Source organism: Sinohyriopsis cumingii, chromosome 19 (genome assembly GCF_028554795.1).
Source record: "Sinohyriopsis cumingii isolate HCF-2022 chromosome 19, ASM2855479v2, whole genome shotgun sequence".
Lineage (NCBI taxonomy): Eukaryota > Metazoa > Mollusca > Bivalvia > Unionida > Unionidae > Sinohyriopsis > Sinohyriopsis cumingii.
The window spans coordinates 50,559,404-50,571,768 of NC_142979.1; positions in this window are offsets into that span (position 1 = coordinate 50,559,404).

Consider the following 12,365-nt stretch of genomic DNA (forward strand, 5'->3'; position numbering starts at 1 on the left):
CCTCTTCCAGGACAAACTGGGTAGAACCAGATTGAAACCTGTGAACGACGAACGCTTTTGCATTGAGTTTAATGTGAATAGAAACATGAAAAGGCGACAGAAGCACAGCGACAACCAATGCCTAGATACGATGTATAACTACAATGCCAGCAGCGGCTAGCAGCCGTTCCATGATACATGGAACCAACACGTATGCCTCCGACTTTTCAAAAAAGCACAGTCTTGGCTAATTTCCATAGGACAGCCCAGCAGCAAGGATAAAAAAACCCACGACTTTGTGTATTCTTTGCTAAACAAGTCAAGAAGCTTTACTGGAAGAGGGACAGAGCGTCGCAGCGATATCGTTTGAATGTACATTAGGGAAATCGTGACGTGCAGCCAAAATGCTCAATAGTCAAGAAAGGCCCCTTAATGTACAAAACAATTTCTTGTAAACATAAACCATATGATCGCCTGTGCAGAGACCCCCCCCCCCCAAAGTTGTTACATACGTACCGGGAATGGCTCGGAAGCGCAAGCCATATCTGTTGGAACAACGGCGCAAACCAAAAGATGTATCCCCCCATAGAAGCTGAAGACCACGATGGCGACAAAAACAGCCCTTGTCGGGGGTAGGATTGCGGTTGGACTTGAGGTGATTTGGTTTCTCCGCTCTTGAACAACGAGCATTCTGTTCTGCTCTATCTTAGCGCCCTATATGGTGTCTGTACTTGCTAATTTGAAACTGGAGGACAGCAAAGAATGTCGCTTATATCATAATGACAAGCAACATCAAATGTCGGAACATCTAGTCAATAACATTGCACACTCGTTTAGGAGGAACGACTCAATAGTGCCAATGATACGGGCTTCATCTCCTAAAGTTGCTTTCCTGCGAGGCTTCTCAACATCGTGGTCTGCTGCTCCAGTTGACGTTTTGTCCATTCGTTTGCATTGCTTGGCTCAGGTGTAGGTGTCCGGGTGAAGGAACGTGGTGTCGGTATGTCTTTGTCACCTGCGATTGAGGGAACATTTACACTACGATAAAACTCAACCCTACGAGTTTTCTCCTCTTTTCATCTAGATCTAGTCTATGGTTATTGTATGGGTAAGCAAAAGCTCAATGCATTATGTCTGAAGGAAGCGTCTTGTTGAGACCAAGGATCTTTCTCGCATTGGTAGGTTATCAGGCTCTTTCTTTGAGGGACGTGTCCTGTGATCCAGGCACAGAGTATAACACCATGTCTGGCAGCCTGCTATTTTCGCCTTGTATTTCCTTTTGAGAGCTTTCCCCACGATCCAGCTGGTAGTGTATCCTTCTTGAGCCGTATCGCATGGATAAACGGAACCAACGACCCTTAATGTGGATAGGCCAAGAATTTACTCTGGTTCTTTCTTTTATATTGTCGAGATCCATTTACGCCCCTCCCCCTTTACTACGAGGACTTATTTTCGTTAAAACTGAGCTTGAAAGCGCGTTCTGGAGTAAAGGCCATTGTTTTGTGGTACGAATCAAACTCGGCCATGCGTTGATGTAGTCCCCTTAATGTAGACATGATCGTCATGCTTTCACCCAATTGGCACTTCACAGCCGCCAAGCCCTTACTGGACTCGGTGGTAAGTGTGGTTTGATTTTCCTCGGGAAAGTTCTTTTCACGATCACTAAGGTTGGTCATTTAAAAGTCACCAATCATATTTAACAAAGAGCTAGTGAGACGCAACGACATAATTAAATATATTAAAATAATGGTACCTGAATGGAGAAATGTTGATGTGACTAATGACCTGATCACCACAGACCAAAACGTTCACTTATTATCAGATTTCCAAACCTCACCAGAACCGCTAGGCTGGCATTCATAATCACTTTTAGCGATTTCCCGTCCGTGCCTTAAGACAACCATGACTTGTAAAAGCAACTAGGCTCCATCATCGCCAAAAGATCAGTGTTAATGTTGAACGAAACAAATTGGCGATTGCTATTTTTGTGGTGCCTACGAGGTTATATAAGCGTATACAAATTACTAACACTGACGCTATACGTTTTAGTACAAGAAATGCACTCCCTGATATCCAACCTGATACGGGTTTAGCTTCCGATTTTCACAACCGCTTCTTTGTGCCGCTCATCTTCGATATGTTAATGATCTCATGCCAGTCCGACCTTTCAAACCAACTCATCTTCGAACTGATATTTATAGACTCCAGATCCAAATCACTAACAATGTTTCATTCTTCACCGTCAGATGCATCTCTCTGGAGTACGACATCATGAAGACATTGTAACTCAAGCAGAATCTCGCACGTATGACCAGGCAGCAATACACATGAAAAGTGGTTATCTTGCACATGTGAGTGCGTCGCTATTGATGGATCCTGGTGAATAAAAAAGACTATAAGTGGAACATCTACTTGAACACGCCGCCAAAAAGCTTGAGGGCGATAGGTTTGATCTTCGAGGACGCGACAAAGAGTGTTGAGTTCGCGTCAGATTTCAATGCAAACCATTTATCAAGAAGGTGATGGCGACGATCAAGGGCATTCTAAACCAGATCTATATTTAGAGACAGTTAAGATACCAGCAGTTTGAACATGTCCTAAAACAATGGTGAGGTAAATAAACAATGACATGAAGTTGCTGTCGAATGATGTTGGTAAGTTTTTACCAAAACTTGCTTGCCTTTCTCGATGTGACAAAATACCAGTGAGAAGTCACTGTTTCGTATCACGCTCAATTTCAACCCCCGTTGGCCCTTGAGCTCTTCCGTGTTCACCAGGTCAGACTTTTTATATTATACTAATGTCCACTCACTCTCCTCCTCATGATCCCAATCATCGTGAACGAGAAACGCTTTGCCTATTTTGCTTCTGTCAATTGGCTATTTAAGACTAGGTTAATCGCAGTGTATATGATATCACGGCATAATTTTAAAGTCTCAAAGTCCGATCGGGTCTTTATCCCAGATGGAAATGTGCTAAACACGTGCACAGCGCTGTTGGTGTCACGAAGACGACGGTACCAATCAAAGCCTCATCCCGCAATGCACAATATTTATGAATGTTACTGCAGTAGACTATTCTTAATACGGACACACGAGGACAGTTCATGTAACATAAGACAAAATACTTTTTATACACGTGTTTTTGCAGTGGGCAAACCTTTGGGCCACTCTACAAGTGCTTCAAGACCCACACATATTATTGTGATTGTATTTCTACCCTGAATCGGTGACAACGAACAGGAGAGCTGCGACATTGTCTTTGCTTTACCTTAGGATTACACATTACTCACAAATGTAGTTCCTGTTTCTTATCTGCACTGATCAAACGACACTGGGATGTTGTGTCCACTTGTACTGTGGATATTGTATCCATCAGGCAAACCATATTGTAGAAAAATATTCATTTTCTGTTCAGGCTCACCTACCATCAAGACTGTAAAATACTTTATTGCAAATCTCACACAGCGGCAAACCATCGGGCAGACTTTAAGACTGTCGGACGCAAGCATGATCAGTGTTGTTTCGATATCAGCTGCTTCCTGTTTGTCTCGACCACGGAACACTGTGTGGCCTTTGGATTAGCCTCCAAGTCTTTCGCATGTACCTTACTCCCGGACATTTCTTTTCCGGCTTCTTTGAGTTCCTTTAAGGATACTGTCTTCGTCTTTGGCTAGACCAGTGGTTCTACGGCATTCGTACCTTGTAATATAGTACAGAGTTTACTTTCCAGCCAGCTGGACTTCACTTGCTCTATATGGATAGTCGGCATGAGTTCGTTTATCGCCTAAACAATCAGTTCCGTCTGCGTGGTCTCTGGTATGCTTGGCGTGAGGGCGGTCGGTAAGCCAATTTTATTGACCTCCATGCGTTTCGTATTTTGTAGTACTTCGCTCTCGCGCGTTTGTTTCTCGAGTCGCTCTCTATGTGTTTGCAGAGCCACTCTACTCTGAGTGTAGGAGGAAAGAACACCTGTCTAAGCTTCATGCACGTTCGATACTACACCCGTTTGTTGTGAATGCGTCATTTCAACAATATCACTATGTCAGTCAATTCTCTATAAAAAAAAATCTTTCGTCTAGGCAGACTCCATGGGGACTCCGAACCGATGACGGGTCCTATTTTTCTAAAGAGGGTACCCAAGAGATAAATATCATTTTCAAACAGACACATTTTTGTATTGCTGGTGGGAACTACATCGGGGCTTCTATAGTTGTGTACGCTTTGGTTGGTCTGATCGAGCTGTGGCTTGTGCGGCGGGGGTGGGGAGTGGGAGAGCGCAGCCCAAACAGTCTGATCACATACCCGTGGCTTACGTAAATTTTTAGATACAGATTGACATTTATACGTACATATATGAGTGAGCCAGAACATACATACATACATACACACACACATATATACATACATACAAACATACATATATACATACATACATACTTACATACATACATACATACATACATACATACATACATACGTACATGCATATATACATACATACATAAATACACATACATACATACAAACAAACATACATACATACATACGCACATACACACACATATATACATACAAACATACATACATACATGGATACATACATACATACATACATACATACATACATACATACATACATACATATACATACATACATGGATACATGCATAGAATACATAAGTAGTGAAGGGGGATACATTAGCGACAATGGGAATTAGCATTACAGACCCCCCTGGGAACGATTAGCGACAATGGAAATTTAACATGGAGAAAAATCGTGGGACAGATTAGCGACAAGGGAAATTAACATGGAGAAAAATCGTGGGACTGTTGAGCGTCAAGGGGATTTGAACATGGGAATAGGGGACTGTATAGCGTCAAAGGAATTTAAACAGGGTGGGACTTTATAGCGTCAAGGGAAATTCAACATGGGATTTTTTTTATATTTTAAAAAAAAAAAAATAAAAAATAAAAAATAAAAAAGGGGTAGGCAATTGAAAAGTCATTCTCTTTTCGAGAAATATGGCTGGCCCTGAAAAGGGCCTTTGGGTTTATGTCAATGTATTCATTAACATAAAGGGCACCGCATTGGTCTTCTTCTTGTCCTTAGGCTGCGTCTCACTGTTGGTCCGTAAATCAGCACTCTTTTCAGGCATCCTTGTCTTTCAACGTAGATCCTACGTATCCACAGGCTTGTGTTTGTCCTGTGGACAACGGTCCACTTGGATCGGACATACATGAGCATGTCCGTCCTAAACATCATGGAAGACACAGGGTGGATGACTCAACTGTGGTCCACATCTTGAAGCGACGAGAACAGGTGAATCAATGCAGTGAACTGCGCTTATTTATAGGTAGAGGAAGGATTGAAACGGATTGAGTTCATTCACCAATCCGAACACGCGTTACAAAATTCAGTCAGCTCGCATCCAATCCGAAGAGAGCAGTCTGTGACGTCACGTGGTCTATATAGATTCGCTAGCGCTTGTGTGCAGTCAATCTATGCGACAGTGATTCAACATGACGGAAACTCAGAAAACGATCCATTTGGGGCGCACCAACAGGGGAGACCGCCCAAGGGAACCCGGACTTACTTTCAGAAGAGGTGAATTGGGATTTTGTGGATTTTCTCTCCTCGCAAGAATTTGTTCCGGAACCTTCGTTACCTTCTTCATTACCGCAAGTGGAGAATTTTAGACAGAGACAGAAAGAAGAATTGGAGAAATTTATACAACGACAAAAGGAAGCGGAACAAGCTTTTCTCCTACAGCAACAGCAGCAAGAAGAAGAGGTAAGAAAAAAACAACAGCAAGAAGAAGTAGCAGCAAAGAAACAAGAGGGTGAAAATCAAACGGTCACGGTACTGTTGGACATTTTAGCGGAGTTAAGAAGTCTGAAACAAATGTATCAGACTTCTTTATCACGACCGAAGAGAATACGACCTTCCCGAGCTAAACACGTCAACCCTGTGACTAAGCCTACCGTACCACCCTTAGTGATTTCAACCCAATCATTATCATCATCAACATTACGCAGTCCAGAAGTAGGCCTTGGCCGTGGCAAAGGCTTAAGGCATTTAAAGTTGATTGCTTAAACTCACCCCTACACCAAAATAAAAAGGCCCTTTTCAGGGCCACCCACATTTCTCGAAAAGAGATAGCCTTTCAATTTGCCAATAACTAAAAAAAAACCCCACCCATTTTACCCTTATAGTACGTTTCTGTGTATGAGTGCGTGAGTGTACGTTCTTATTTTAAAATCATAACTCAAAGACACATACCTTGTATAATTAATTTATTCTTTTCTCCATTTTTTTACAATCCAATTCACAATTCATAATAGAACACTTTAATTAAAAGTTCATTGACTTCTTCTGTCTCCTTGTTTAGTCTCTCTGTTTTTTAAATTTCTTCACCGTCACACTCTTTTCCTCTTCTTCTTCCTCCTCGCTTTCTTCCCTTCTTCTTTTCTTCTCCTGTTTCTTTTTCTTCACCTGTCTTCTTTCTTCCTCAGAAGAATCCCTCTCTTCTTCCGAAGAATCCCTTTCTTCTTCTGAAGAATCCCTCTTTTCTTCTGACTCCCCTTGTTTCTTTTTTGGGCAATCTGGACACCAATGTCCTTTTTCTTTACAATAATAACAGGTATCTTGACTTTTGTCTTTTTTAGCCCCTGTTTTTGTTCTTTTTTGACGGTCTGGACACTCTGAAGACCAATGCCCTTTCTTCTGACAGATATAGCAAGTATCTTGACTTTTATCTCTCGAAAGGAAGGAGAGTAGTCCGTAGGCTGGTCTGAAGAGAATTTTCTAATGACCCCTCGCAAAGCTCTGACGAAACGTTCGATTTGGTTAGTCTCTTCCATCGTTGTGCTCGGCTTGAGAGTGAAATGAATAGTGAAAGGACAAGACACACACCCTTTTATATACGCTAGTCAACCATGACTATAAATTAGTCTATGGTATTTGAACTTGAGTCATTTGACGTTTTTCACTCAAGATGAAACGATCCTATTCATTTGAGAAGAAAGAAGAAGAAAGTAAGAGGCAGAAACGTGATCTATCGCCTCGTACCAGGGCTGAAATCTTGGCACAAATTCATGCCAGTGATTTTGAAGAGGACATGAGTGAACCAGAATTTGAAACCTCTAAACCAAGTTCACCACCCTTAGTCAACCCTGAAAAATACTATTCCATTCGAGAGACGGAAAAGCGCTCCTCTAGAAAATTTAGAACCACGGCTTACAAATACACGGTGAAGTTTAAAGATTTCAAGGCTGAAGTGCCGTTAGAGAAAGCAGAAGTATTCATCACTGGGGTGTGGGATTCTTTGCTCACTGCACTCAAGCGACAATGTCAACCCAAAGAAGACGATCGCTTGAGACTTTCCATACAACACGACGGTTTGAAATCCCCTGTTTGGATCGAGTTTAGCACCCCTGCAGAATTGACCGCTTCCAAAGTCATGGACAAGATTCAACACGTACAACAATCTAATGATCAGTTTGACATCACCAATGGTAAAGCCACACTGGACATGACCCACGTCTCTCCTCCTCAAGGGACTGGACGCAAAAAGATGTTATTGGTGGACGACCTTCGCAACACCAAAAAGAGTCTCGTCCGAATTCACAACCCTCATGAAAAGATGTGTTTAGCCCGTGCCATCGTGGTGGGACGAACCTATGCCAACAAGAACGACACGGTAGAATGGAAAAGAACCTGGAAAACTATTCAACGATCCGATCGAGCCAAACAACGAAACGAAGCAGAACTCCTGTTGCAACAAGCTGGCCTGTCCAAAGACACACCCTGTGGCATTCCTGAGATGCAAAAATTGCAAGATGCCCTAGCTCCACGATACACCTTGAAAGTGCACCCTCAAGAAATGCGCGGGCCTCTGTTGTTTCGAGGGAAAGATTTTAAGGACGGAAAATACATTCATGTTTATTATCACGATGACCATTTCGATACCATTACCAGTATCACCGGATTCCTGGGATACGGTTATTACTGTGAGAAATGTGACCATGGTTATAATAATCGAGAGTAACACAAGCATTGTGGATTGAAATGCTCAGGATGTTTGGCCTCTTCACCCTGTCTGAGCGAAGAACCAGTGCCTTGTTCAACTTGTCTGCGCACGTTTGTCAGCCCTACCTGTTACCAACAACATCTGAAAACGCAAGGTTCACAGAAGAAATGTGCTTGTCAACTCCTGAGATTGTGCCCTACGTGTGAACAAGTCATACGTACCAATAATACCAAGGCACATGTATGTTCAGGAAAGAAAAAATGTCACATTTGTCACCACATCGTGGACTTGGAACACCAATGCTACGTGCAAAAATACCAACCCCCACCAGAGAAAGAGGATGGTCACAAGAAGAAAGGCAATTTCATCTTTTTCGATTTCTAATGCATGCAAGAGACCGGCATTCACATTCCTAATTTCTGCGTGGCTCATCGAGCGTGCGAGAAGTGCATTCAAGAACCTATCTTCAGTCATTGCCCTCTCTGTAGCAAGATTCCTGGAGGGCGTGAAAAAATCTTTCGGGGGCCGAACACGTTAGCCGATTTTGCCCAATGGGTCTTAGACCCCATCGACAAGACGTGGAGCCAAGAGGACATCGAACGTTATGGAGATTGTCATCGTCATGCCACGGTGATGGCTCACAATTTTTCCGGATACGATGGACAGTTTCTTTTGAGATACTATACGGAACAAGGCACCGAGCGTCCTAAAGTGACTTTGAACGGAGCCAAAATCATTTTCATGCAAGTGGGACAAGTGCAGTTTAAAGATTCGATGAGTTACTTGGCCATGCCTTTGAGTCGAATGCATAAAACGTTTGGAATGACAGAAATGGCTAAAGGGTACTTTCCACACTTTTTCAATACGGAAGCCAGTCAACACGCCGTTCTACTCCATTTACCTGAGGCTCACTATTACGACCCCGACAACATGCGTACCGAACAACGAGAAGCTTTCTACGCTTGGTACCAGGCTCACGCCTCGGACCCTTTCGACTTTCAAGAAGAAATGCTAAAGTATTGTCGTTCCGACGTGGACATTTTACGACGTTGCTGTGGAAAATTTCGAAAACTGTTCATGGAACACGGAGGGGTCGATCCTTTGAAAGAAGCTTGCACCATTGCCAAAGCGTGTTCCTTAGTGTACCGACAACGATTCATGCCTGAAAACACCGTGGCTGTCATCAGCCCACAAACGACCCACTATGTCAAGCGTCAATACTCGGTCAAAGCCCTACGCTGGTTACATTACTTGTGCGACAAGGAAGACAAATGGATTCAGCATGCCCGCAACGGAGGGGGTGAAAAGACCATCGGAACGTATTCGGTCGATGGCTGGGACTTAGAAAACCTCAAGATCGTGTACGAGTTTAACGGTTGCTTATTTCACGGATGTCCCGTCTGTTACCCTGACCGTGGCACTAAAAATCAGTTTTTGCAACGAACCATGGAAGACTTGTACCAGGACACTTATCAGTGCCGCCGAAAGTTGGAACAGGAAGGATTCCAAGTGGTGGAAATGTGGGAACACGAGTACGATCACCGTATGAAAACCGATCCCGAGTTTAAACGCCTCGTGGAAAGTTACCAGTTCATGGACCCACTGAACCCGAGGGATAGTTTGTACGGAGGAAGAACCAATGCCACCTGTTTGCTGTACCAAGCCGACGAAGAGAAAGGAGAAGAAATCAAATACTTGGACGTGTGTTCGCTGTATCCCTACGTGTGTAAATATTGTCGCTTTCCTGTAGGGCACCCGCAATTGCTGACGGAACACATCGACCTGAAAAACATTCGACAATACGAAGGCTTGATCAAGTGTAAAGTTTTGCATCCCACGAACCTATACCATCCCGTCTTACCTCACCATTGTCAAGGCAAACTGATGTTTCCCTTGTGTCGTACTTGTGCCGAAACGTGCAACCAAGACCAACCTTGTCAACACAGCCAGGAAGAACGTGCCTTGACGGGAACCTGGGTCAGCGTAAAATTGTTCAAAGCTATGGACATGGGATACCAACTGTTAGAAGTGTACGAAATTTGCCACTTTCCCAAGACACAACAGTACCACAAGGGTGACCCTACTCGGAAAGGCATTTTCGCCGACTACGTGGATGCCTTTTTGAAACTGAAGCAAGAAGCCAGCGGCTATCCTTCCTGGTGTCACACTCCCGAAGACCAAATACAATTCAAAGAGAAATACTACGAACAAGAAGGCATCTCTTTAGGCCACATCGAGAAAAACGAAGGCAGGCGATCGTTTGCCAAAGTGATGTTAAATTGCTTGTGGGGTAAAATGGCACAACGACCGTGTTTACCCAAGACGGAATATTTGACAGAACCTTCCCGCTACTTCCAGATGATTCACGACAAAACCAAATACATGAAACACGTGGACGTCGTTCGAGAGAATTTGATCTTGGTCAATTACGAAGAAGATCTGGACTTTGTACAAGACGACCCTTTTGGAAATGTCATCATTGCGGCTTACGTGACAGCCCATGCTCGCTTAAAATTGTACGAAGCTTTAGAACTGTTAGGGGAACGCGTCCTGTACTTTGACACGGACAGTTGCATTTACATCCATCACCCGATTCAACATCACCCTGACATCGAAGGAGACCGTTTAGGAGCCTGGACACACGAGCATCCTGACGACAAGATTCTAAGTTTCGTCAGTGGTGGTCCCAAAAATTACGGCTACGAATACCGGGACAAACAAGGAGAAGTGCACACGACGTGCAAAGTGAAAGGACTGATTCTGAATTATCGTACCAGTCGAGTGGTCAATTTTGGGGTATTGAAAGAAGCCTTGCAATCGGGAGAGGATGGAAACTTTAAAGTGACCACCTATCAACCGAACAAGATTGTACGTTTACCCACTCATCACATCGTCAGTCGGCCCTTGGAAAAAGTCTATCAAATCGTGTACCAGAAGCGAGTGCGACTTCCCAATCATTTCACCTTACCGTATGGACACGTTGGTATAAAACATTGGTTGTAAGAGGATAGTTACCCCACCAGAAAGATGACTTCGCCACAGCAAGATTCGAGTGAGAAACCCGATGAGAACTCCAAGTTCAAACCCTACCATTTTCCAGTCTTCTTACCTGACTATTGTGATTGTGCCCGTCGATTGGACACGTTTCAGAAATGGCCTACAGATAGGGAAGGATTACCTTCTTCGCATGTTTTAGCTAGAACAGGATTTGTCTACTTGGGACCTGAGTCAGGATTGGCATACGAGGTACAGTGTTTCGCTTGCGGACTGAAGTTACGAATGGATCTATGTATCTATAAAGATTCAGCTATTCTGGAACATACTCGATGGTCTCCGCACTGCCCTTACCTTTCTATGGCCTTTCCACCCATCACACCACGGTACAATGTTGACGGTACCTTAGAGACGGTACCTTCCAGAACAGGACATAAAAAACGTAAAAAAGGAAAGATCCACACGCTGGAGACTGCATTGCGACTAGTATAAAAAGGGGCTATGGTCAAGATCGATAGTTCATTGTGACTACCAAGACCGAGCGAACAAGATGAATACTTTCAGAGAAACACAGAACAAGTTGTTTAGAAAGGCACAATTCAAGTGTGAGGCTTCGGAAGTGGAATGCGATTGTGAACCTTGCGATGGGTACGATGCTGTACGCTGTGACCTTAGCGATGCCGTAAAGCATCATGGGAACTTTAGTGTCACTACCCCTATCATGGAAAGGGATGCTGTGCGTGTCAAACCTGAGGGATGCGAAAGTGATGCCGCTCGTCCTCTTGGACATTTTATTGGGTTTAAAGGGGAATGTTCACCTTCACGTCTACCCCCCTACGGATGTCATCCAGCCCTGAGCAAACTCCTGCCCATGTCACTCAACCCTCATCGAAACGAACCTGTGAAAGACGAATATTCGTTCCCTGTGCGTTTGTCGGAATACTGCGACTTTGAAAATCGTCTTCAATCGTTCAAAGGAAAATGGCCTAAGTATCTGGGAGGATCGACCCCCGAAGAATTAGCCAGAGCCGGATTTTTCTACTTGGGCGAAGGAGATAAAGTCAAGTGCTTCAGTTGCGGTGTGTCACTTCCCCACTGGGAACCGCAAGATTCGGCCTACGTTGAACATGCTCGATGGTCACCGAATTGTCATTACTTACCCTTAGTGGGACCGAGACATTGAAGTAACTTCTTACCATAATCTGTTCATGGATACTTTACAAGAGAACATTCGTGCTTTGCCTGTGGAGTTGAGAGAACGCATTTACCGAGAGCTGGTCAAAATACAAGTGAAACGTAAAGAACAATTGCATCCGTTACGTCACCGGTGTTTGAACCACTGGTACCTGAAGGCTATACA